The sequence below is a fragment of the Cervus canadensis genome, chromosome 3 (genome assembly GCF_019320065.1).
Source record: "Cervus canadensis isolate Bull #8, Minnesota chromosome 3, ASM1932006v1, whole genome shotgun sequence".
NCBI classification, from domain to species: Eukaryota; Metazoa; Chordata; class Mammalia; order Artiodactyla; family Cervidae; genus Cervus; species Cervus canadensis.
Window position 1 is genome coordinate 2129976 of NC_057388.1, and position 25847 is coordinate 2155822.

The following is a 25847-nucleotide window of genomic DNA, read 5'->3' on the forward strand; positions in this document are numbered from 1 at the left end:
TCATTATTCTGCTACGACAAGCAGGAGAACTTTTGGTTTGTTAAATGTTACCAAATAAGTGATCCTTTTTCTAAAACTGCTATATAAATAGCCTGCTATGATCACTTCAGTACTTCAAATTCTATGAGACCTTCATGCATATACATTAACTTTTTCTCCTGTTAATCTATCTTATGTCAGTTTAATTATTAAATCAGTCAAAAGGACTCAAGAGACTAGGGATGAAGTTTCCCCTCACTGACAAGACCACAATATGTATTCTAAAGCAACTGAATACATTTAAATATGGATTGTATATCAATTAGGTGACACAGTAAAATGTTATTTTCAACCCAATTGTGGCATTGCGGTTGGTGGGAGAATATGCTTCCCTTTAGAAAAAGCATGCTGACTTCTTGGAAGGTGAACTGTCCTGATATACAGGTGGGCAAAGGGACATAGACTCAGCAATGTGGCAAAATGTTAACGCATGGTAAAACTCTGTGAGTGTAGTATTTAACTTTTCTGTAAATGTTAACATTTTCAAAATCAATCATAGGAGAAAACAAAATATTTTCTCTTCCCTTTCTCATTCTGATATCAAGGGTCAGGGAAGGTATGTGGGGTGCAGATTTATTGACATGCAGTTTATTCTTACCATTGCATATTTGTGAATTCACCTACTTGCTGAAATTTCTTTGTAACCTCAAAATCAATACCTGTGACATTTTCCTGATCATTTGCTCACATGCACAGAGCAGTACAAATTTTAGCCACTGAGAGGGCATGTTCCCATCTGAGACAAAAAAAAAAAAAAAAATAGCCTTTTGCCTTCTTATCTCAGCTTTCGCATGTTTTTCATATTTTGTGCTTTTTGTTGGTGAGTTTGCTGTTTAAACTTCCCCCAAGCATAGGTGTTGAGTGCTGCTTAGGGTTCCTAAGCGCAAGGAAGCTGTGATGTGTTTTAGGGAGAAAATACATGAGTTAGAGAAGCTTTGTTCAAACATGAGTTATAGGGCTGCTGATCATCTGGTCAAGGTCAATGAATCAATTATACATATGAAATAAGGTATCCTTATGTGGAAACTGCATGAAACAGGGTTATGGTTATCAGATGACCAGCTGTGACCTGAGGCTAGCAGGGAGCTAACCTTTTATTTCCCCTAGGAGCAATGGTCAATATTTACAGTAACTTTACAGAACATAATTATCAATGATAACAAGAATAATCTATATATGCAAATAAGCATGACTGTAGACTTGCAATCAAATGGGCTTTCTCTTCACTAGAATTAGCTGTTTTATCCATGCATTTTCTTTATCTCCACTTCTACCTTATATTCAATACATAAGGAGTAAAAGATGGAGTAGTGGTTATTCCAGTAAACTGACCACAGAGCAAGCCAAGACAGACATTATTAGTGAATATGCAGAGAGGATTCTCAGAGAGGTGGGGTGTAGGGGTGTTTCTCCAGTTGATGCCCTTCCTGTGGGAAAGGAAGGCAGGGGTGGGCAGTGTTTTCCCCTTAACCCAATACCCTGGAGAATTAACCCACTAAACCGGGGGAGGGAGCATTTCTTCCATGAAAGGGAGAATGTGATGGGATATTCCATGGTTCTAAATCCAGCTTTAACCTGGTGTCTTTAATGCTAATTGAGGAGAATAAGTGGACACAGCCTTAGGAGACAGACCCTGAACATTGCTTACTACTGGCTACAGCTACGACCTGCCCAGACCCCTTCTGAACCCCAGTGATGTGCTGGCCAAACAGACACAGATCCACCTCAGGCTTCCTACGGTCCAGAGGCCCTGGGAGATCATGCAGCATTCACGTGAATGCATCTGAGTTCAGGAGGCCTGGGAACTTCTGCGCAAATCTCGGGCTTCCTCTGTGAGATGGGAGACTCGGTTCTCCAGGACCTGGAGAGTAGGCCAGGCAGAGAGGAAGCATCTGCTTTTAAGAGTGAGAGAAACACTGATTCATGAACAAAGCTCACTGGGCAGGAAGTAGGTGAGCTTCCTCCATGTTTGTGTCAGACAATAGTCTTTAGTATCAGTTTTATATTAATGGCTGGAAACTCTAAACATAGAATGTTCCCCGATAGGGGAATCTTTGTGAATTTCTTCAGAATGTGCTTTCCCTGGCTCTCTCATCCCCGTCTCAATTTATATCTCTATGTCTTGTGGTATATATCCACCTGCCAAAGTCACAGTTTTGCATTCCAGAGCGGAAAGAAACAAGGGGGTGGAATTCAAAAATATCATCTTTTGGAAAAGAAATTTACAGTGTATTTGATGTCACAGACAGGTCTAGTTGCCTACATAATGCCACCCTCCCCTGATAGCACTTGATCATCTTTACCTTATAAGGTACATACAAGGAGATGACCAGGATTGACGTAAACATTCCCCTTGCAGGTCTTCAGTCCTGCAGATAACTCTCTCTTTTTCAGTCTTGAGAGATCTGCTGAGCATTGTCTAGCCATGATTTTTCTTCCTTAATAAAAGAGTCGCCTCTCCTCTCCAGGTACCCTTTTTATGCTAAGATCTGCCATACCTCTCTGTGGCCATGAGGAATACACTCCCAAATTAGGACAACAGAACAGGGGATGGGGAGCTGAATTTGTCAGCTCTGGGGTTCCCCATTTGTGGATTTAGGGAGTTCTTGGTACTGCCCTGCTTGTGATGTGGGGAAGCCTTCTGGCACTTGCAGCTGAAAGCAATTGTACAATGAAGATATCTTATGTGACGAACAACCAAAGAAAATGGACCGAAGGAAATGTGAACAGATCATTCATTTTATTTGCACATTTGTCTAATTTCACTGATAGTGCTTAAGTTAATGAGACACTAGCTCAGTTAACAGAGAATGCAGGAGAATATAAACTCCTTGGTTAAAGATTTTCTATTACAATCAAACTCACATATACTGTAAAGGTGATCACATGCAATGCCTTGATTAATAAATGTTAAAAATATATTCTAGTAATAAGTTGACTAAAGAAGAACTAATCATCCCATCATAAAGTATATGTATGTATGTGTGTATGTGTGTGTGTAAACCAAAGAAGGCAGAAATACTTACTGTTTTCATAAGGGAGATGGCAATCACATCTAAAGAGCATTCAGAAAATAATTTTGAGCATACAGGAAGAAATATCTTTCAACCGCCTTGAACAAAAGCCATTCACAGAAACATTCGTGTAGAAAAGCTTCATATAAAAAGTTTAAAATTTTTAATAATAGCTTTTGTTATAAAAGAATTTTCAGTACCTGAGATATTACTATATTATCCAGGGACTCATTATTTTTTCTTAACTCTTTCAACTTGGAGTATTTTCATTTCATTTTCTTTTAATTCTTCCAATTTCCTGGATGTTTTAAAATATTTGTACCATTCTTTCTATTTACCAAATGTTCCCTTTATGTTTAGGATCTGTTCTTTCAGAAATGTTCTCTTCTTTATCTTGTTTTTCTTTTTTCTCTTAGCTCTATATCAGAGACAGAGTACTACCCACCCGCAGAGCTTGACTGGTATTTTTTATGCAGGGGAGTGAAAGATTTCTTCAATATACCTCCTTTCCGCTGATTCTTTATTTCTCAGTAAGGAAGAGAGGGTCACATTAAACTCTGCTTCCTAGCCTTCTCTGGAAATTACTTAAAATTTTGGGACTTCAAGATTCTGGTTAAATGCAGTTTCAGTAGCAATCCAAGGGCTTTTCTTTCCCTTCATGGTTATTTATGGATAATTTATTAGTTTCTTTAAAAAAAATTAGGATTTTTTTTTTTTTTTTTTTAAATCCATCTTTGATCACCTAAGATTGGTTAGTGACTAAGTATGGAACATGAGGTTTTATTCAGAGACTGACTTCCTTGGCTTTAGAGAACGCTAGTATGCTAATATATTTAATCTGTAATATCTGTTCATAAAATAATTTTACCTTTTATTTACAAAATTCATTAGCTCTCATTGCCTTCACAATATCTTTTCATAAATGCTTTTATTCATTGCCACAGTATTTCATGAATCAAATATTATCAGTTGTTATGTGTTTGGCCTTTGGCAGCAGTGGGCTACTCTTTCTGCCCCTTCTGATGTCTGTGCCAGAAGCCTTCTCAATCTCTTTTATACTTTAATAAAACTTTATTACACAGAAGCGCTAAGCTATTAAGCCTCGTCCCTGGCCCTGGATTGAATTCTTCTCTTCCAGAGGCCAAGAATCCCAGCATTTTTTATGGTTCAGCAGCAACCTTTCATCTTGGGGGCTCATCTGGGATTCTTCAGGACAAGGTAAGGATGCTTGGAGCTCTAGTTCTTTGTTCTCCTGGCAAACGTGTTTTCTGCTGTACTTTGCTAACTCTACAGTGGGCTTGTGTGGATGAATGACACGCCCTGCATGAAGCAAGTGATGAGTCCTGCTCTGTGGCTCTGCAGTGACCTCACACGGCTTATGGCAGAAGCCCTCTTGGGGGTTTATACTGGCCTGACAATGGGCTTCCCCGGGGGCTCAGACGGTAAAGCGTCTGCCTGCAGTGCAGGAGGCCTGGCTTCAGTCCCTGGGTTGGGGAGATCTCCTGGAGAAGGAAATGGCAACCCACTCCAGTGTTCTTGCCTGGAAAATCCCATGGACAGAGGAGCCTGGTAGGCTAGAGTCCGTGGGGTCGCAATGAGTGGGACACGACTGAGTGACTTCACTTTCACTTTCACTTGGCCTTTGATTCTCAAACACACACTTTAACAAATCTTTTTATGCTGTTTTTATTGTATTTTATTTATTTATTTATTTATTTTATTATATATATGCTGTTTTATTTATTTTATTTTATTAATGGAATAGTCACTTTGTAAATTCTTACAAATAGGAATCAAGTCTATGGTGTCTGGACTCAAATCCTCAGGCAGAATTTCAAATAAGACAAACTGAAAAAGCTCCCTCTCACTCCTTTCCATAGATATGGACCCTTGCAGGCTGTACCAGGCATTTATCTAGATGTGTTTTGTTGTTTCTTTCTTAGGACTCATTTTGTGCTAAGAAATAATAAATATATGTGTGTACCTATGTACATGTGCTCATGTGTGTGTGTGTGTGTGTGTGTGCACGCAAGTGTGTGTGTGTGTATTACCTAGTTATGCAATGTGAACAGGTCGAGATGGACAGCAACTTGAGACCCAGACTTTGTCTCCCTGGATGTTCTGTTTGATATGTGAGTGGAATGATAGCATATAGGGTCCAGACAAAAGAAAAAGCAAGTCATACAACAGAAGACCTTCTAGAAGCCAATGGAAGAAAATAGCAACTTAATAGATGATGAACCAAGATGATAAGTAGAATCTTCATGGAAGAAGATGTTACAGTGTCTGCCAAGTATCAAAATGTGCCATCTCAGTGGGCAACAGGGACATAGGACATGAGCAGAGGGGACACCACTTTCCAGGCAGGTCAGCCAGGTCTGGGAGGGTGGTAACACTAGGTGCTGGGTATCCTGGATGGACTGTGTCCTCCCACTGTGGTGAGGAATCTTCTCTGTGTGTGTTTAATCAGAAAGCAGTGTTTAAACATCTATGAATCAATTTCACAGAAATTCAAATGAAGGCACAGCTGTACATTTATAAAGATTTACAAAATCATAAGATTGTTTATAATAGAAATAAATAAGCAACAAACTATTCATGAGGGCAGATCAGGAAAATGGAGTGAGCCCACACCAGGGAATATTATGCACTGTGATGAAATCATGCAGACCTGTAGGTACTGTCATGGGAACATTGCCACAAGGTGATGTTGAACAGCAGTAACAATAAAAAGATGCCACAGCTCTCCCCCTCTTTCTTCCCCTCTGTATGTACACGCACAACCACACACACACTCACACACAGAGAGATCTATAAAATGAGTCCCAAGAAACAAGATAAAGCCCATGTGTAAATGTTCCATAGCAACTGCTGAAGCCCCTCTCCCTCTGGAACAGAGCCAGAGAGGGCTCCCCTTGTTCTGCTTTTTATACCAACACAGCACATTATTCAATCCTTTAGGTGAGCCTGTATTTATTTATCACATAAACTAAGAACAACAGCAAAAGCTTATCAGGTAGTTCAAGGGAGGAGGTTTAAGTCCAGGTTATCCAGAAGGAGAGGTAGAACCAGACGTGAGACCTCAGCAGTGGAGCTGGGGCCAGAACTCAGAATGGGGACCATAGGCAGGAGGGGCAGCTTGTTCACAGGTTGGAGCATGAACTCTGGGTTCTTCTTTATCCTCTGCAAAGCAGTACTGCACTTTAAAAATTACAAAGCACAGTTGGTTTGGGAAATGGCGTATTTCCTGCCATGTCAATAAACAAGGATGTCACAGCCATCCGGAATTTTGGCCCTCCAAATGTGAATTTCTGAGCCCAGCAAGAACTATGCCTACTATCCAGCAGCCATTGAACTCCCTCCACAAGCTTCTAGCACTCCCTATAGTGAGAAAGGAGCCAAAGATGTGAAAACTCAAATCACAGAATTCTGATCCCACATAGCTGAGATGCATATGAAAGGAATGATTTCAGTAAGCCTAGACTCCTGCATTTACCCATACATAGAAAAGTGATAACTTCTTGAGATATCTGGTTTTCCTTCATTAACAATAAACTTTTGATGTTCAGACTTCCTGCCTGCCCCCTGTTGCAAACTTCTATATAATTTGACTCACCACCCTGCTTCCCCAGAACAGTTCTCTCAGGGTCACTTGAGATGCTGTCTCCTGGGCTTGAGCTCCTAAAAATTCCTACCAAATAAAACATAACTCTCAATTTTTAGGTTGTCACTATTTTTAAAGTTGACACTTCAATGTTTAATAAGATATACACAAATGAAGGCTTTAACATTTCCAAACTAAATGAATTCCCTCTCATTGGTTGATCAAAACTTTATATAAAGCAAACCCAAAAGCCTTTGACATTTACACATGTAACATGTGAAATTCTTGACTGTATAAGGGAGCTATACAGTCCTATAAAGAGCTATAAAAGTCTGTAATATATTAATTTGTGCTTTTCACTAAAAGGTAACTTTGAACAATGGATGCTTAAGTCTTGGAGTTCAGAGCTATTCTTTGGCCAGTTCCTGAAGCTGAGCTCATTCTCTGATCATCATCAACTGAAAAAAAGCACAACCTAAAATTTGAGAGTTATATTTTATTCAGTGGACAAAACTGAGGACCTAAGCCCAGGACGCAGGCTCACAGATAGCTCTGAGGGTCTGCTCTGGAGAGGGAAGGGAGGAGCCAGGATACATAGGAGTTTTTGCAACAAAGACTGGGTAGTCAGAACATCAAATGGCTACTACTAATTAAAGAAAATCTGACATCTCAAGTTAAGACATTCAGTGCTTTTCTATATATAAGAAAATTAAGAATATGGGCTCACTGAAATCACTCCTCTGACATGCACCTCAGTTATGGGGGCCAGGGTCCTATGCTTTCTCAGCCTAAGTGCCCCAGGGTGCTCTGAGGGGGTGGGAGGGCTTCAGGGTCTGATGGTTTGATGGCAGGTATTCTTCCTCCTTCTGGCTTGATGGCTTCAACAATCTTTGTGCGCTGGTATGGCAGCTATACTTTTCAATCACAGCGTGATCTCTGTTATAGACTAAATGACTGTTACCACCCCCTCACCCCACCATTCATATGTTGATGCCCTGAATCCCACTGTGTCTATATTTGCTATGAGGAAGTGAGCCTTGGCATAAGGAAGGTGGGGCCCTAATACAAGGGAATTAGTGTATTATCCCTACTAGGAAGGGATACCAGAGTCCCCATGAGCACACACATGGAGGGAAGGTCTGAGAGGACAGGATGGACAAGGAGATGGCCGCTATCACCTAGGAAGAGTGCCCTCACTAGAAACCAAATCAACCAAAAAGCTGATCTTTGGCTCTGGCCTCCAGAGCTGTGAAAAAAGAATTTCTACTGTTTTAACCCTTCAGTCTGTGGTATTTCATTATGGCAGCCTAAGACAACTCTTACTATCTTGTACGCATATTTTTCTGAGAAATGAAATGTAGCAGTGGTATGAGGGATCCACACACCACTAAGATGGTGTGGATATCAAGGATTTGCTTTACTCAACTCTTACAAAGATTTTAAATCATCCTCAACTTGTCTTCAAAAAGTATTCACTCTGGCATCCCCCATATAAGAGAAATATAAGGATGCCAAAAGCTTAGAATAAAACATTTTAATTTTAATAATCATTGTTCCTTTCAAAAACAATAATATACATTTCAACTGAACTACACAACTTAAGGTATTATAAGAAACATAAGAAATACCTTAAGCATCAATGACTGAGACAGTTATAAACATTCAAAAGAAAAGTAAGCCTAAATGGACTAAAGGCTCAAAAGCTACGAATGAAGTATAGTTTTGAAGCAACGTTCATGATCTGACGCGTCCTGCCCAGACAGCTCTGTGTCAGGGCTGTGACCCAATTGTGCTTTGCCATAGAACCACTCTTTGAGACGCGGGGGCTATGGAGAATGTGTTTCAGTAGCCCACAACAAAAGTATCATTGTACTTACTCTTCTTTTCTTTTTAGAACTATGTTTACAGTCTTTTTCATTGAAAATAGAATTCAAGAAACATAAATCTGAAGACCAGACCCTTCTTCTCTGTTTTGATGCTAGTGTGTCTTTCTCATAGTTCACACTGTGCACTTAGACAAAGACACTGCTTGGCTTTCTTTTTTTTTTTTTTTTTTTTTTTTTGAGGGAAAAGAAAAATCTTTCCTTTTTTTTTTTTTTTTTTCTGATTTTCACTTTTTCACTACAAGAGATAAGAAGACATTGGTGCATTTCTTCAAGCTAAGCTGAGGTAACTTTGTCGGGTGGTGTGCTGTAGGTGTTATTTTGACTTAGAATCTTGCATTTCTTTTCATGGGTACATCTTAGATTACTTTAGATCAAGGCCTGCTGAGTGGGCTCATCTGTGATTCAAGGATGAACTTGAGCATAGACAATGTAAGTAGGCATTTTAGAAGGCAGAGAGGCATTAGAATCACCTCCCAAATTAGTCAGCTACTTATTCACAGGTGCTTATTTCAGATTCAGCTGCTTTCTCCTCTTTTAGGATCCTTGCTCATTTTACTTTGCCTGAAAAGAGTATGATTAACTTTTACTGTAAAAATGAAATTGTAAGCATTGCTTGCACTGACACTTCTGTCAAACTTTTTTAGCAATAGTGTTTGTTTGTTTGTTTGCTTTTAATTTTCACTTTTGCTTCCTTAATGCCTTGATATAGACTTCAATTTTCTCTTTCTGTTAGCTTTAGCTCTTTTTCTTCTTTGTGCAACTCTATGCTAATTTTATTTTCTTCAGATTTAGACTATAAAATGACCTGTTTTTAGCAATGTTTCCTGAAAGCATTAGTTTTGCTCCTTATTCCATTGACAAATATTTTGTTCTACATTTTCAGGGATGTGTGTTTACTAGCACATCTACAAATATATATATATTTTCCAATTCAAAAGGTTCTCCAATCAAAAGACTGGTTTTGAAGTCACCCAATGAAGCATAATTACGTAGTGTGATAAAACCTTTCCTTAAAGTGAAGTAGACAGATCCAATTCTAGGGAAGACATTATCAGTAGACGTATCTTCAACTGAACTAGAATATATAAAATCAAATTCAAATCTTTCTTGAGAAATATCAGATATCTCCTTTGCTCTTTGGAATTATTTTCCTTGTCCTGGAAGGCCAGCCTCTTGAAGAGGAACTTGCAAATTCATCACAATACATCCCTGGAGATGTGATCTGTGCTGGAGTTCTTTACAGAGGAGTTCACTCTGTCCCAGCTCTGAGCAGTTCACTCTGTCTGCTGTGAAGTAAGCTTTCCTTTCTACACACTTAAGCTGACATATGAGGTGGTGACATTATTTTCTCTAACTGGATATCTTGTGCTTCACTCGCTTTGGATTTTTCATTTTTCAAGACTAAAACCAATGTTCTATTGTCCTGATAATTCTTCAGCAGTTTAGAAGTGTTAGTGATACTTAGGCATGGCGCAAGTAGGAAACACTTACATTTGCCAACGTCCCTTCTCTCCCATTTGTTTCTTCTTTCTTCTGTAAAAAATGCTCTTGGTCATCTTCTGCCATGGCACCTCCTCTGCTGCCATGATCCTTCTCCTCATATTCTAGGCTCGGGAGGCTGGTTGGCAGCCCTGGGTCCCCCACTTCTGTGGCTCCATCTCTGCACCAGAGACTTCAGTGACCTTGGTCAAATTCTCCTCTCCAATAGCCCATTGGTTACCTGGTAGGCTATGATCCCTGGAATTTTAATACAGTGAACCTGATTCCTACCCAAATATGAGAAGAGAAGCACTAAGGGTGCTGTCGCTCACTGGACACTATCAGTATTATGAATCAGACCTAGGGAGATTACCTGGTAAGGTATCCATGAGATAGCTGTTAGAGAAAGTAAGGGGGGGGCGCTGAAGAGGGAAGGGAAGAAGGACTGATCTTTTAGGAAGAAATTGAGAGAGATTATGCAAGACACTGGGGTTAAAAAGTCCTTACATGATTTTAAATCAAGCCATCACCTAGGGTAACAGGTTGGGAGGGAGAAAGGACCTTTAAGTATTTGCACATCTACCCTGCTTCTGGTGCCATAAAGCACACCCTCCTCTGTTCTTGCCACATGTCTAGGATGGGCAAGTTTATACATGTTTGCCCAACAGATATGCTTTTTCTGCAATCATTCTGAGATTGAGATTCAGAGATTCTTCATCATGAACTTCCAGCTTTGACCATAGGGAGCACATCAAAGTAAAGTAACCCAATTCTGCCTTTGGATTATATAAAGGAAAAGCAAATAAGACTATCTCTCCCTGAGCATCTGGGTGAGGAAAGAAATTGTAGCAATTTTCTTAGAGCAGCAGGATCCATAATCTTTTATTCAATATCCAGTTCCCAACTCTCAAAGTTTTCCAATTTCTCCTTTGGTAGCAGATGTCATTCTTAAAGAAGAAATAAAAATAAAAATGTAGTTGTGATGTAGGTTTCACCTAATGCCAGAAACTCAGGGTGGACTCACTGTATTTTTCAAATGAGATTTTGGTGAAGTGTAGGTAGCACAGAGGAAGAAGTAGTTCCCTGAAGGAGAGTCGTGATTATTGCCTCACCTGCATTCAGAACTTGCCTGTGTTTGCTGGGAATTTTGAGGGAGCTCTGTGTGCTAGAATTATTGAAAATCAGCAGGGTTTTCACATGTACATCCTTGGAAGAAAAACAGAAGGACATAATTCATTTTTGGTCACACACCTGGCTTTTTATTTGAAAGGAAATCAAGCCTCTTTTATGTTCGCCTTTCTTTCTGGGCAGCAGAATTTCTCCACTGAGGCCACCTTGACTGTGCCAGGTTTGAGACATCCATATTAACAGAAACTCCAGAAGCCAGTATGATGAAACATGTTATGTGCAGTAATGCACAGGAGATCAGAATAGGTAATTGCCGTTGTATTCTGAACTCAGAGAAACAAAGTAACTCTTTTTTTTTTTTTTTTTTTTGATAACACAAAGAACAGGGAAGTTTAAACACATCATGTCTCTTGCTGCTGCCACAGAGATTTGCAGGCCAAATGCTTGTCCATCAAGAGAAATTTCTGTTTTTGTGAACAAAGGATTCCCAATTGAATCAATATTATTCATAAACACTACAAATGCAAAAGTATCATGACTGTGATTGTTCATAAACTCTCATCAGCATTTTGAAATTCTAAGAGAATTCCTGCCAGGAAGATAACTGACTACAAAAATTTGCATCCATTTGAAATTGTTGCTTGAGTTGGAAAAACACAGTACAATGCTGTCTTAAACAACAAAGTCATTTTCAGTCTCACATGACACAATTCTACATGTTGAAACTATGTCCTTAGAATCCAATTTTCTAGAGTTTAGTGAATGATTATTTATAGAAAGAATTTGAATGAGCTACTATTAGATCATCTTCAGTTTGTTGTTCTTGTCGCTGTTGTCATTCGTCTCTCAGTCATGTCTGACTCTGCGACCCCGTGGACTGCAGCACGTCAGGCTTTCCTGTGCTTCATCATTCCCCTGGGTTTGCTCAAACTCATGTCCATTTCATCGGTGTTAGTCCTTTCAATGAACATCAGGGATGATTTCCTTCAGGACTGACTGGTTTGATTTACTTGCTGTGCAAGGGACTCTCAAGTCTTCTCCAGCACCACAATTCAAAAGCACCAATTTTTCGACACTCAACCTTTATTATTGCCCAGCTTTCACATCCATACATGACTACAGGAAAAACCATAGCTTTGACTATATGGACCATTGTAAGCAAAGCAATGTCTCTGCTTTATAATACACTGCCTAAGTTTCTCATTGCTTTTCTTCCAAGGGGCAAATGTCTTTTAATTTCATGGCTGCAGTTACCATCCTCAGTGATTCTGGAGCCCAAGAAAATAAAGTCAGTCACTGATTCCATTGTTTCCCCATCTATTTGCCATGAAGTGATGGGACAAGATGCCATGATCTTCACTTTTTTTTTTTTTTTTTTTTTTTTGGGGGGGGGGCGGAGGCTGGTGGGGGATGGGCCGGCCAGCTCCGTTTCTGAGAGACCAATCCTCCCGCCCCTGATCTTCACTTTTTGAATGTTGAATTTTAAGCCAACCTTTTCACTCTCCTCTTTCACTTTCATCAAGAGGCTCTTTAATTCCTCTTTGCTTTCTGCCATAAGGATAGTGTCATCTGCATATCTGAGGTTATTGCTATTTCTCCCGGCAATCTTGATTCCAGCTTGTGCTTCATCCAGCCCAGCATTTCACATGATGTACTCTGAATATAAGTTAAATAAGAAGGGTGACAACATATAGCCTTGACATACTCCTTTCGCTTGGAATCAGTCCATTGTTCCATGTCTGGTTCTAACTGTAGTTTCAGTAGAATTCTTATAAATGTAAATCAGAAAGACTAATATGTAGGTAATCTCAGGTATCAATGCACTGATAACACATTTTGAGGCCATTTTATGGTTCTTTCATTCAGTTTCTGACCATGTTTCACTCTGCATTTCCTTCCTTGTCCATGTCCCTCTAACTGAAACATGAAAGGAACAGGGCACAACCTTTAAAAGAATGACACAGCCTTTGAGAACATGGCATAAACTGGTTAGACATAAACACAACATAAACTAGGTTAAAGATGGTGGATGATTCATCTTCCAGTGAACCTGGAGTCTCATTATGTGCTCATTGTAACATGTCAGCATCTAAGTGACACAGCCACAGTTATCATGGCAGCTTTGAGGCTGACATAGTAGGTGAAAAAGTGGGTGGTGACCCAATTCCAGGAAGTCTCCACCCTCTTCCCAAAATAGAAATCACTCACCCCTATAAAGACTGACAACCCCATACTTTGGGCCTATCACTTTCTGAGATGGCCCACACTCTACCTGTGGAGTGTGTATCTCCCTGAATAAACCTCCTTTCACTTCAATGTGGCTTGCTCTTGAATTATTTCTTGTGTGAAGCCAAGACCTTACACTCTCTTACTGGCCATCCTAGGGACTCACATGAGACCTGGAATGTGACCATCTTCTCGTGCTCCAGCTTTATTTCCTGCAACACAACCACCAGTGTAGAACTTACTCCTAAGGGAAAGACATGTGATTTATATGGTATAAAATGGACTCTACAAGAAATGTATTGTTTAATTCAAATATTAAATGAATAAATGATCATTTTAGAATCTTAGAAAGTAAACAAAAATATAGAAGAGTGTAAACCAACAAGCATAAATCACCCATACTTTCATTATTTACCTATTAACTATTGACTTGTTAGATGTGTTTTCAACACACATTTATTAGACACCAATTATGTGCATGGTGTGCTAGAGAAATTTTAAGAGGCAATCTGACTTCAAGAAACAGTTTACCAAAAAGACAAAGATTTTATGTTGAGTGATAATAAAAATGTAAAGGACTATACAAAAAGGAAATAATTATAATATTTTGAGCACTGGAAATGTTTTTAATGGAAAGGGATATTTTGGAAGTACAATTCATGGAATTTCAAAGCATAGAAATCCAGACATAAGAAATGGTCATAACCGTAATCTCAAAGTGAGAAAACATATATCTAGTAGGACATCATAACTGCCTCACACTGAGTAGTGCACCAGTGGAGGAAAAGTCAGCTGGAAATAATAAAGGACTTCAAATCATTCAGACATTAAGGTTTTCCCAAAGGGGATAAGAAGAACATATGTCCATATAGTGAAATCAATCTTTTGTGATTCTTGATTAAAGCAGCAGGCAACAGGACATTGTGATAGTTGGGACAAAAAATATTTTCTTAGTTATGAAAATAATCACTAACATAGCAGATGAAAACACATGCAAAACAACAATTGGGGTTATAGATTTGACAGGAATTTCGGGCAATGGGATAGAATGACAAGGGCGAAATAAGCTTTGCAGCTACCCCCAAGGTTTTCTGTTTACTGGGTGGAGACTTAACTATTAATCTAAGCTCAGTTAGTAAAGAATCCACCTACAATGCAGGAGACCCCGGTTCCATTCCTGGGTTGGGAAGATCTGCTGGAGAAGGGATAGGCTACCCACTCCAGTATTCTTGGGCTCCCCGGTGGCTCAGCTGATAAAAGAATCCGCCTGAAATGCAGCAGACCTGGGTTTGAACCCTGGGTTGGGAAGATCGCCTGGAGAAGGGAAAGGCTACTACTCTGGTATTCTGGCCTGGAGAATTCCATGCACTGTATAGTTCAAGGGTCACAAAGATCGAAGACTTTCACTTTCACTTTCATAGAGAGGAACAGAGTCAGTTCAGTCAGTCGAGTCCTACTCTTTGCAACCCCATGAACCGCAGCACGCCAGGCCTCCCTGTCCATCACCAACTCCCAGAATCCATCCAAACCCATGCACATCGAGTCAGTGATGCCATCCAGCCATCTCATCCTCGGTCGTCCCCTTCTCCTCCTGCCCCAAATCCCTCCCAGCATCAGGGTCTTTTCCAATGAGTCAACTGTTTCCATGAGGTGGCCAAAGTACTGGAGTTTCGGCTTCAGCATCAGTCCTTCCAATGAACACCCAGGACTGATCTCCTTTAGGATGGACTGGTTGCATCTCCTTGCAGTCCAAGGGACTCTCAAGAGTCTTCTCCAACACCACAGTTCAAAAGCATCAATTCTTCGGTGCTCAGCTTTCTTCACAGTCCAACTCTCACAGGACCATTGGAAAAAACATAGCCTCGACCAGACAGAGTTTTGTTGGCAAAGTAATGTCTCTGCTTTTTAATATGCTGTCTAGGTTGGTCATAACTTTCCTTCCAAGGAGTAAGTGTCTTTTAATTTCATGGCTGCAGTCACCATCTACAGTGATTTTGGAGCCCCAAAAAATAAAGTTAGCCACTGTTTCCACTGTCTCCCCATCTATTTCCCATGAGGTGATGGGACCAGATGCCATGATCTTAGTTTTCTGAATGTTGAGCTTTAAGCCAACTTTTTCGCTCTCATCTTTCACTTTCATTGAGAGGCTTTTTAGTCCATCTTCACTCTCTGCCATAAGGGTGGTGTCATCTGCATATCCAAGGTTATTGATATTTCTCCCGGCAATCTTGATTCCAGCTTGTGTTTCATCCAGCTCAGCATTTCTTATGATATACTCTGAGTAGAAGTTAAATAAGCAAGGTGACAATATACAGCCTTGATGTACTCCTTTTCCTATTTGGAACCAGCCTGTTTGTTCATGTCCAGTTCTAACTGTTGCTTCCTGACCTGCATACAAGTTTCTCAAGAAGCAAGTCAGGTGGTCTGGTATTCCCATCTCTTTCAGAATTTTCCACAGTTTATTGTAATCCACACAGTCGAAGGCTTTGGTGTAGTCAAGAGGAACAGAGTAGAGGGATTCAAAATGGGAAAAGGGTAAATATTAAAAAAAAAAAAAAAAAAACTTTTTATTTTTGAATAATTTTAGATTTACTTAAAAGTTGCAAAGAAAGTGCAGATTCCTTACATGACCCCACAATAAGCTTCTCCTCTTGTTAACAGCTTAACTATGTGATTCATGTGTCATAAGCAATGAATCTAAATTCATCCTATATTATTAGATAAACTCCATGCTTTCTACAGATTCTTTAATTTTTGCCAAACATTCTTTTTCTGTCCCAGAATTCTATACGGGAAACCATATTACATTTAGTCCCCATGTGCCCTGAGGCCCCTCTAGATTCTAGGTTTGAACCTTGACTTTTAAGGAATAAGCATCAAGTGTTTGATATAATGCCCCCACAGGGGTTTGTCTTTCTGTTTTTCTCATGTATCTGCTGCAGTTAGGTTTTAGGAGGGACACCACACAGGTTGAATGCCATTCTTACTATGCATCAAGAGGACAGACTATCAGCATGATTTATCATGATTGACACTGACCTTGAGCCTGTGGCTTAGGGAGTGTCTCTCAGGTTTCTCCACAACACAGTCACTTTTTCCTTTGCCCTTCCTCCTTATTATTCTCTTTGGGAGAAAGTCACAGGGCACAGCCCACACTTAAGTGAAATAGATTTACATTCTACTTCTTTAAGAGGGTAAACTGAGATTCCAATACTTTCATTTCACAATGAGGGCATGTCTAGTGGGAACTTTTTTGCCAACCAGATCAGTGGCCTATCTACATTAGGCAACTATCAGGGGGTGGTCCTAAGATGGTGGAGGAATAGGATGGGTAGACCACTTTCTCCCCCACAAATTAATCAAAAGATCATTTGAATGCTGAGCAACTTCCACAAAACAACTTCTGAACACTGGCAGAGGACACCAGGTACCCAGAAAGGCAGCCCATTCTCTCTGAAAGGAGGTAGGACAAAAGATAAAAGATAAAAAGAGAGACAAAAAAGTTAGTGATGGAGACCTGTCCCAGGGAGGGAGTCGTGAAGGAGGAGAAGTTTCCAAACACCAGGAAACCCTCTCACTGGCGGGTCTGTGGGGATATTTGGAATCTCAGAGGGCAACATAACTGGGAGAGAGGGGGAAAAAAAAAAAAAAAAAAACCCACGACAGATTACATACCTAACCACAACTCCCAGTGGAGAAGTAGCCCAGATGCTTGCGTCTGCCATCAGCGAGCGGGGGGGTGGGGGGGGGTGGGGGGTGTGTGTGTGAGTTGCATGCTTAGGGTAAGGACCAGGCCTGAATGCCCTGAAGACAATCTGAAGGAGCTAACGTGAGATAGCAACCCAAACTGCTGGATAGCCAGAGAGAGAGAGAGAAAAGAGAGAGAGAACTTTCCCTTGAAAAGCTCTAACCTAAGGAAGAGCCTGGCCTGCTCACAGACTAAAGGATTGAGTGAATACCAAAGGAGAGTTAGCTGGCTGCAGACCAGTCCATTCTCCGCCAGAGGCAGAGAGGCAGGCAGGCAACGGTCAGAGCTGGAAGGCAAGGGGCAATCTCGGCCCCAGAGACAGCATCCTCCACCAAACTGTGAACAGGCTTCTGGTTGCTAATAACATTTCCTGGGATCCTGGACGGTTGACATCTGCCAGGAGGCTCGCAGCCTGAGATCAGCTCCCCAGAGGAGACACCCAGCACACCTGAGATGGTGCACTCGCTGCGCACCCAGGAAACAGAGCATCTGGGACCGGGAAGGTGATAAGACGGACACAAACCTGGGACAGTGTCCTCGCCAAGCACTTGGTCTCCGGAGCTTCTTGGACCTGGGAAGGGCAGAAAACACAGTCCCAACCGAGTCTGACCTTTGTGGAGTAACCAAGAACCTGAACCTGAGCAGCTTAGACCTGGGAAGTGCATGAAACCCAGGGCCCGCTTTGGACAGTTCCCCTGCAGAGCAACCTAGAGCCTTAACAGTGTAGACTGGGAAAGCAAACACGCTGTGATCGGCGGCAAACCCAGTGTGATCCACACATTGTGAGCACTCCCACACATGCCAGGGATATTTTTTTTTTTTGCAGTGTTCTTCCCTCCCCACAACACAACTGAACAAGTGAGCCTAAATAAGTGACCACCTTCGCCCCCTTGTGTCAGGGTGGAAATTAGACATTGAGGAGACTTGCAAAAGAGTAAGCCAAAATAATGAAGAGGGACCCACTCTGGAAGCAACAGGTGCAACAGATTAAAACCCTGTAGTTTTATTGTAGTCAGAATTGACTAAGCATTGGAAGGTGCCTACAGACCTTGAGAAGAAGTATAAGTGGGAACAAGGAACTATCTGAAACTGAACTGACCCCAAACTGCCCTCAACAACTCCAGAGAAATTCCTAGATATATTTTTACTATTATCATTTTTTATTTTATTTATTTATTTTTTTGAAGTTCTTTATCACTCCCTTAATTTTCACTTTTATAACATACTATTAACTTGGGGAAAAGAGACTCTATTTTTAAAGCAAATTTCACATATATATATATTTTTAAATTTTTGTAGTTGATTTTGTACTGATTTTTAATATTGTATTTTTGAGAGTCTATACTCCAGATTTTTAATCTTTGCTTTTTGGTATTTATTATCAGTTTTGTACCTTTAAAAATCTAATCTTCAGTACCCATTTTTACTTAGTGGTGTGATTACTGGCTTGATTCCTCTCTCCCCTTTTGACCCTCCCTTTTCTGCCCCAGGTCACCTCTATCTCCTCCCATCCCCTTCTCTTCTCTGTAACTCTGTGAACCTCTCTGGGTTTTCCAGACTGTGGAGAGAACATAGGGGATTGATTACTGGCTAGATTTCTCTCTCCCCTTTTGATTCACCTTCTTCTCCTCTTGGTCACCTCTATCTCCCACCTCCTTCTTTCTTCTCCATGTAATTCTGTGAACCTCTCTGGGTGTCCCTCACTGTGGAGAATTTTTTCACCATTAAGCTAGATGTTTTATCATCAGTGCTGTATGCATGGAGAAGTCTTGAGGCTACTGTAAGAATAAGACTGAAAGCCAAAGGCAGGAGGCTTAAATACAAAACTTGAGAACACCAGAAAACTCCTGACTCCAGGGAACATTAATCAACAAGAGGTCATCCAAAAGCCTCCATACCCAGTCTGAAACCAAACTTCACCCAAGAGCCAAGTTCCAGAGCAAGACATACCATGCTTATTCTCCAGGAAAGGAGCAACACAGCACTGAGCATTAAAATAGAGGCTGCTCAGTCACACCAAAACCAAAGTCTCCTAAAAACTCACTACTGGACACTTCATTGCAGTCCAGAGAGAAGAGATCCAGCTCCACCCACTAGAACATCAACACAGGCTTCCCTAACCAGGAAACCTTGACAAGCCACTCGTCCAACCCCAACCACAGGGAGCATCCTCCACAATAAAGAGGAACCACAAACTTCCAGCAAACAGAAAGGCCACCCCAAACCCAGAAATCTAAACAAAATGAAAAGACAGAGAAATATCCAGTAGGTAAAGGAATATGATAAATGTCCAACAAACCAAACAAAAGAGGAGGAGATAGGGAGTCTACCTGAAAAAGAATTCAGAATAATGATAGTAAAGATGATTCAAAATCTTGAAAACAAAATGGAGTTAAAGATGAATAAGCTAGAGACAAGGATTGGGAAGATGCAAGAAATATTTAACAAAGACCTAGAAGAAATAAAAAAGAGACAATCAATAATGAATAATGCAATAACTGAGATCAAAATTACTCTGGAGGGAACCAACAATAGAAAAACTGAGGCAGAAGATAACATAAGTGAGGTGGAAGATAGAATGGTGGAAATAAATGAAGCAGAGCAGAAAAAAGAAAAAAAAAAAAGAATTAAAAGAGATGAGGACAACCTCAGAGACCTCTGGAACAATGTTAAATGCCCCAACATTTGAATCATAGGAATCTGAGAAGAAGACAAAAAGAAAAGCCATGGGAAAATACTTGAGAAGATAATAGTTGAAAACTTTCCTAAAATGGGGAAGGAAATAGCCACCCATGTCCAAGAAACTCAGAGGGTCCCAAACAGGATACACCCAAGGCAAAATGCCCCATGACACATATTAATCTAATTAATGAAGGTCAAACACAAAGAGAAAATATTAAAAGCAACAAGAGAACAGCAACAAATAACACAAAGTGGATTCCCACAAGGATAACAGCTGATCTTCCTATGGAAGCTCTTCAAACCAGAAGGGAATGGCAGGCCATACTTGGGTGATGAAAGAGAAAATTTTACAATCCAGATTACTATACCCAGCAAGGATCTCATTCAAATATGAAGGAAAAATCAAAAGATTTACAGATAAGCAAAAGTTGAGATAATTCAACACCACCAAGCCAGCTCTTCAACAGATGCTAAAGGAACTTCTCTAGACAGGTAACACAGAAAATGTGTATAAACTCAAACCCAAAACAGTAAAGTAAATGGCAATGGGATCATGCTTATCAATAATTGCCCTAAATGTAAATGGGTTGGGATGCCCCAACCAAAAGACAAAGACTGGCTGAATGGATATAAAAATAAGACCCGTATATATGCTGTCTAGAAGAGACCCACCTCAAAACAATGGACACATATAGACTGAAAGTGAAGGGCTGGAAAAAGATGTTTCACTCAAATGGAGACCAAAAGAAAGCAGGAGTAGCATTACTCATATCAGATAAAATAGACTTTGAAATAAAGGCCATGAAAAGAGACAAAGAAGGACACTACATAATGATCAAAGTACTAATCCAAGAAGAAGATATAACAATTATTAATATACATGCACCCAACATAGGAGCACCACAATATGTAAGGCAAAAGCTAACAAGTATGAAAGGGGAAATTAACAGTAACTCAATAATAGTGGGATACTTTAATATCCCACTCACACCTGTGGATAGATCAACTAAACAGAAAACTAGCAAGGAAACACAAACTTTAAATGATACAATGGACCAAGTTAGACGTAATTGATATCTATAGGACATTTCATCCCAAAACAATGAATTTCACCTTTTCCTCAAGTGCACATGGTACATTCTCCAGGATGCATCACACCCTGGGCCATATATCTAGCCTTTCAAATAAGTTAAGATCATTTCAAGCATCTTTTCTGATCATAATTCAGGAAGATTACATGTCAACCACAGGAAGAAAACTATTAAAAATACAAACATATGGAGACCAACAACACACTTCTGAATAACCAGCAAATCACAGAAGACATCAAAAAAGACATCAGACTATGCCTAGAAATCAATGGAAATGAAAGCATGACAACCGAAAACCTATGGGATTCAGTTAAAACAGTGCTGAGGGGAAGGTTCATAGCAATACAAGCTTACCTCAAGAAACAAGAGAAGAGTCAAATACATAAACTAACTTTACACCTAAAGCAAACATAAAAAGAAGAAATGAAGAGCCCCAGGGTTAGTACAAGGAAAGAAATCATAAAAATTAGGGCAGAAAGAAATGAAAGAGAAATACAGGAGACTACAGCAGAAATCAACAAAACTAAAAGCTGGTTACTCTTTACTCCTTGGAAGGAAAGTTATGACCAACCTAGATAGTATATTAAAAATCAGAAACATTACTTTGCCAACCAAGGTCCATCTAATCAAGGCTGTGGTTTTTCCAGTGGTCATGTATAGATGTGAGAGTTGGACTGTGAAGAAAGCTGAGCACCAAAAAATTGATGCTTTGAACTGTGGTGTTGGAGAAGACTCTTGAGAGTCCTTTGGACTGCAAGGATATCCAACCAGTCCATCCTAAAGGAGATCAGTCCTGGGTGTTCATTGGAAGGACTGATGCTTAAGCTGAAACTCCAATACTTTGGCCACATTATGTGAAGAGTTGACTCATTGGAAAAGACCCTGATGCTGAGAGGGATTGGGGGCAGGAGGAGATGGGGATGACAGAGGATGAGATGGCTGGATGGCATCACCGACTTAATGAACATGAGTTTGAGTAAACTCCGGGAGTTGGTGATGGACAGGGAGGCCTGGAGTGCTGCGATTCATGGGGTCAAAGAGTCGGACACGACTGAGTGACTGAACTGAACTGAAAAGCTGGTTCTTTGAGAAGGTAAATAAAATAGACAAACCATTAGCCAGACTCATCATTTAAAAAAAAAAAAAAGAGAGAAGAACCAAATCAACAGAATTAGAAATGAAAATGGAGAAATCACAACAGACAACACAGAAATACAAAGGATCATGAGACTATTATCAGGAACTATATACCAATAAAATGGACAACTTGGAAGAAATTGATGAATTATTAAAAAATATAACCTTCCAAAACTGAATCAGGAAGAAATAGAAAAATCTTAACAGAGCCATCACAAGCATGGAAATTGAAACTGTAATTAAAAATCTTCCAACAAACAAAAAACCTAGGACCAGATGACTTCACAGCTGAATTCTACCTAAAATTTAGAGAAGAGCTAACACCTATCCTACTCAAACTCTTCCAGAAAATTGCAGAGGAAGTAAACTGCCGAACTCATTCTATGAGACCAACATCACTCTAATATCAAAGATAAAGATGCCATAAAAAAAGAAAACTATAGGCCAATATCGCTGATGAACATAGATGCAAAAATCCTTAACAAAATTCTATCAAACAGAATCCAACAACATATTAAAAAGATCATACATCATGACCAAGTGGGCTTTATCCCAGGGATGCAAGGATTCTTCAACATTTGTAAATCAGTCAATGTGATGCACCACATTAACAAATAGAAAGATAAAAACCATCTCAATAGATGCAGAGATATTTTGACAAAATTCCACATCCATTTGTGTGTGTGGGGGGGGAATCCCAAAGGCAGGCATAGAAGAAACATACCTCAACATAATAAAAGCCATATTTGATAAACCCAGAGCAAACATTATCCTTAATGATGAAAAATTGAAAGCATTTCCCCTAAAGTCAGGAACAAGACAAGAGTGCCTGCTCTCACCACTACTATTCAATGTAGTTTTAGAAGTTTCAGCCATAGCAGTCAGAGAAAAGAAAGAAAGGAACCCATGTTGGAAAAGAAGAAGTAAAACTCTCACTGTTTGCAGATGACATGATCCTCTACATAGAAAACCCTAAAGACACCACCAGAAAATTACTAGAGTTAATCAGTAAATATATTGCAGGATATAAAATTAACACATAGAAATCTTTTGCATTCCTATACACTAACAATGAGAAAACAGAAAGTGAAATTAAGGAAACAATACCATTCACCATTGTGATGAAAAGAATAAAATACTTAGGAATAAATCTATCTAAAGAAACAAAAGACCTATATATAAAAAACTATAAAACACTGATGAAAGAAATCAAAAAGGACACAAATGGATGGAGAAATATACCGTGTTCATGGATTGGAAGAATCAATGTAATGAAAATGAGTATACTATGCAAAGCAATCTATAGATGCAATGCAATCCCTATCAAGCTACTATTTTTTCAGAGAACTAGAATAGATAATTTCACAATTTGTATGTAAATACAAAAAAACCTTGAATAGCCAAAGTAATCTTGAGAAAGAAGAATGGAACTGGAGGAATCAGCTTACCTGAATTCAGACTATATGCAAAGCTACAGTCATAAAGACAGTATGGTAGTGGCACAAAGATAGAAATATAGATCAATGGAACAAAATAGAAAGCCCAGAGATAAATCCATCCACCTATGGACATCTTATTTTTAACAAAGAAGGCAAGAATATACAATGGAGGAAAGACAATCTCTTTAACATGTGGTGCTCAGAAATCTGGTCAACCAGTTGTAAAAGAATGAAACTAGAACACTTTCTAACACAATACACAAAAATAAACTCAAAATGGATTAAAGATCTAAATGTAAGATCAGAAATTATAAAATTCCTAGAGGAAAATATATGCAAAACAGTCTCTGACATAAATCACAGCAGGATCCTCTATGACCCACCTCCCAGAGTAATGGAAATGAAAAAAAAAAAATAAATAAACAAATGGGACCTAATTAAACTTAAAACCTTTTGCACAACAAAGGAAACTATAAACAAGGTGAAAAGACAGGCTTCATAATGGGAGAAATTAATAGCAAAGGAAGCAACTGAGAAAGAATTAATCTCAAAAATATATACAAGTAGCACATGCAGCTCAATTCCAGGAAAATAAATGACCAAATCAAAAAAATGGGCCAAAGAACTAAACAGACATTTCTCCAAAGAAAACATAGAGATGGCTAACAAACACATGAAAAGATGCTCAACATCACTCATTATCAGAGAAATGCAAATCAAAACCACAATGAGGAACCATCTTACGCTGGTCAGCATGGCTGCTATCAAAAAGTCTACAAACAAATGCTGGAGAGGGTGTGGAGGAAAGGGAACCCTCTTACACTGTTGGTGGGAATGCAAACTAGTGCAGCCACTATGGAGAACAGTGTGGAGATTCCTTAAAAAACTGGAAATAGAACTGCCATACGACCCAGCAATCCCACTCCTGGGCATACACACCGAGGAAACCAGAATTGAAAGAGGCACGTGTACCCCAATGTTCATCACAGCACAGTTTACAATAGCCAGGATATGGAAGCAACCTAGATGCTCATTGGCAGACAAAAGGATAAGAAAGCTGTGGTACATATACCCAATGGAATATTACTCAGCTATTAAAAAAATGTATTTGAATCAGTTCAAATGAGTTGGATGATACCAGAGCCTATTATACAGATTGAATTAAGTCAGAAAGAAAAACACCAATACAGTATACTAATCCATGTATATGGAATTTAGAAAGATGGTAACAGTGGCCCTATATGTGAGATAGCAAAAGAGACACAGATGTAAAGAACAGACTTTTGGACTCTGTGGGAGAAGGCAAGGGTGGGAAGATTTGAGAGAATAGCATTGAAACATGTATATTACCATATGTGAAACAGATTGCCAGTCTGGATTCGATGCAAGAGACACAGTGCTCAGGGCTGGTGCACTGGGATGACCCTGAGGGATGGGATGGTGAGGGAGGTGGGAGGGGGGTTCAGGATGGGGAACACATGGTGGGAAATCCATGGGACACTTGGGAACACATGGGAAACCCATGGTGGATTCATGTCAATGTATGGCAAAAACCACCACGATATTGTAAAGTAATTAGACTCCAAGTAAAATAAATAAATTAATTAAAATAAATAGATATATTAGGTAACTGTCTATAGAAGCAGGAGAGTACCACAGGAGGAACTGTTTGGGATCCTGGTTCACCCATTCTGCTTTTTCAACAGTACTGAATAGGATCCCATTTATTTTTCTGAAATAAACTCACAGATAACACTATGCAGAAGCAAATTTCCAAGAGTATGTATAATTACTTAATTGCAACATGTAGGGAAATAATATGAAAGTAAATTTTAATAAAAATGCATTATTTTACATGCAATTTCCAAATCTTCACTACCATAAGACATAGTGAGTTAGCCTGATACATACACCTTATAGCAATCAGGATTAATAACATCAACTGCTGAAGTAAGAATTGTTCTAAAAATCACAGGAGTGAAAAAAAAATCACAGGAGTGTACCAGGATGCAGGTGTCTCTCACCTGGTGCACCTGCAGGCCTGTCGCACCTCAGGGGTTCATATCCTCGGACCCAATGTTCTCCACTGTGGCCTCTGCCTCTGGCCAAAAGAGAACAGGACAGGTACATTGAGAAGGCTCACATGCCATAGAGGGGCACACATTGGTGAGAAATGCTGACACCACCACTTACCTTTAGGAAGGCTGGGAAACCAGGTTGGTTGTATGACAGGGAAGAAGAGGAGACAGGCAGGATTCATTAAACAGAGGACAGGGTGGTGTCCATTTATCCAGAGTCAGGTCACTGGGTTGGCTGCTACTGCAGATTTGTGCAACCAAGCTGACCACAACTCAATGTTTTTACAGCATTTTTG